A 3,145-nucleotide genomic window follows, 5' to 3' on the forward strand; every position below is an offset into this window, starting at 1 on the left:
CTTTGTTGGCATGTGTAAAAAATAAATGAGCTGTCACTTTTCTGTAGTTGTCAGTAAATGTAGAAATATCTAACTTTAATCATTGGATTTATCAGTATTCTGATCAGAAATCAGATTTTGAGCAAAGTATTAGATCTTCATGTATTAATTAAGATATATATGTTATACAGTTTTACCTGAAGATTATGAATATATGACATTTCTAGAACTGGGAGTTATAGTTAATTAATAGGTAATTCAAATCAAGGGTAAAACCATTTAATGGTTATCAGTTAAATGCTTAATTTGATCTCTTAAAGCTAGTGTTGTGCCGATGCCATTTTTTGGCCCCGATACCGATACCTGATACCTGGCTGTGCAGTATTGGCCGATACCGATACCATAATAATGTAAAATAATTACCATCATGGCTTTGTCAAGCTGCTGCTTACCTTTGGGAAGCAGGAAAAAATCTAATACAAAGTGAATCCAGTAGAACTTTTTAATAAAAAGTTCTACTGGACAATAAAAATAAAAAGTTTTTATTGCCTACCAGGACTGGGTGACAATAGTTGAATAAACTTATGGCTCTCAAAATGGTATCAGTGCCCTATTAGTTGGTACTCGCAGATACCGATACCACCATTTTAGGGCAGTATCGGGGCCCCGTCCGATACTGGTATCGGTATCGGTGCAACACTACTTAAAGCCTTGACTTAGACTTAGACAAAATTTACTGTCATCTGTCTTAAAAAAGATGACAGTAATAAAAACTTGCAGAAGTAGAAGGAAAAGTATTAAATAGATGGTGCGTTGAAGGTAAATCAATGGAAAATGTTGTGTATCGGCCAGAAACAAGGGCTAATACAGGCACAAAGTAGACAGGAGTTTATTTAGAAGAATAAAATAAATAGAACTAATGTTATGTTCGTCTGTCCAGAAGATAATGAAATAAGTTTAGACTCTAGACGGAGGCACCCTCAACCAGCAGTAAGGGGTGCCGCGGCCAGCAGCAGCTGCAGCGTCAGGTCCAGCAGACAACCCTCCTCCAGCACCTGTTTGGTCTCCCACGATTTAAGATTCTATACAGAAAAAGAGAATGCGCCAGAAAACTACTTTGTAACATAACCACTGTTATTTTTCTCTTTTTGTATAAAGTACTTTAAAGTGTACCGATAACAAACTGTCTTGTAGAACAGTTATGTCATTGGTAATATTATTTCAAATCTCCACTGGTTAAAAAATGATGTTGGGAATTAATATGCTGGGTTATTTGGGTGTTGAGAAATGTCTTAATAAAAAGGGCCGTGTGCGTCAGCACTGACTGTATGAGGTGGACAGGTGTCTTTATGCAGCTAACAACCTCAAACAGGTGCATCTAGTTAACGATAACAAATAGAGTGGAGGAGGACATTTTGAAGGCAGACTAACAGGGCTTTCAGGGTCAAAATTCTAGCTGATAGACAGGTGTTCAAATACTTACTTGCAGCTGCATCATACAAATAAATAGTTAAAAAATAATATATTTTATTTTCTGGATTTTATCTTTAGATTATGTCTCACAGTGGACATGCACCTAAGATGATAATTGAATGATTTCTAGGTGGGAGAACTTGCAAAATAGCAGGGTGTTGAAATACTGAAATCCTTATTTTCCTTACTATATATATATATATATATANCTTTGGTAAACAGTAACATGTTATGAATAAACCTTGAGAAAGAATCTGGTTTGTTATAGGAAGAAGCTATGTCTGGTCTACAAACACCATCCTGCAGAGAATTGTGTGACCTTGAAAGTGAAACAGACTGAGTGAAAACTTTTATAGAGAGTGAATAGGATAAATTAATATATAATAGAGGAGAAATCAAAATTTTCTGACAACGGCCACTTTCTAAGCTGACATGTTGGATGACATGAAAAGGTGAGACAAGACAAAATCCATCTTACTAGTGAGTTCAAAGTTTTAGTTGGCGGTTATAATGTGAGCCCCTCCAGGCTAACAGTGTTGTCTAATATGGATGAGTTAAGCCATAACTTGGTCAGGAAGATAGCACAGCAGTTACTAAACCTTTTTTGGATAGAGTTCAAGTTGTACATCATCCATTTCGTTGTCCAATGAGCAGACATTGAAGAGTGGGATTGAAGGGAGCAGCGGTTTCTAGGGTTTTCGTTTTCAGCTTCGCTGTTAGCCCGTCTCTGCTGCTGTGCTTCTGTTGTCATTTAAAACATCTTCGCTTGCTCCTTCTCTGAGGTGATCTGCTCTGCGGGTCTGCTGCATTGTGGGCCTCTGTGGCATTTGCCTGATGCACTCTGAAGCTCCTTAAACAGTCGAGAGTATTTGCATTTACGAGTTCAGAAAAAACCCATGATGTGCTTCAACGTATTTGTAGTTACATTGTAACAGATACAGTACGTAATTCTGACTCACGTGCTGTGGTGGCAATAAACCTATTTTTCCCTCCTACCTTGCTTCTTTAGCAAGTATCCTCTTTCTGCTTGCAGTATTTTTGGATGCAAGGCCTTTCAGAATCTATAACACAGAGGCATTATCATTTTTCAGTGAATGAGGTTTTCATAGGCCTAGGTGGTCTTCCTCAGCTGCTATGATTTTAAGTCTAATACGGATGTAAGCCTTCCAATAACATAGCTTCTGACACAACAAAAACAAAGAGCAAATTTTTCCACATCAATGCAAAAATATTTACTTTAAGACAATGTTTGCAAAGAGGTTAGTCTTATTTTACTGAGGAAACTCAAAAAGCAAAATAGTCATAATTGAAAAAGCAAGTACTCACTGTAATCAGTACTCGTAAATGAGGATTGTAATTTTTTTTTTTTTTATTCACACTCTTCACCGAAATCATCCTTCTAGAGTTGGGATGAATTTAAAATGAAGCTATTGATTAGTGTGATGGATTTGTATGGCGGTGTCACCGCTCCCCTCCCCCCCAATCCGGATTTTAGGTACACCTATTGGGTCATCGAAAAATCCCGGGACCGAACACCGGTGCCGCCGGGTCCTTGGTCCTGGGATTATTGGATGTGAGTGTTATTAGGGGAATGTGCGTCTGTGTTTTTTTTTTTTTTTTTTTTTATTGCTCATCTTTACGGAGACTGTGTGGTGTGAGTGGGGGCACTAGGGTGGGAAGACATGATTGAGTT

Source organism: Cyprinodon variegatus, unplaced genomic scaffold (assembly GCF_000732505.1).
Source record: "Cyprinodon variegatus isolate N-32 unplaced genomic scaffold, C_variegatus-1.0 Scaffold2191, whole genome shotgun sequence".
Lineage (NCBI taxonomy): Eukaryota > Metazoa > Chordata > Actinopteri > Cyprinodontiformes > Cyprinodontidae > Cyprinodon > Cyprinodon variegatus.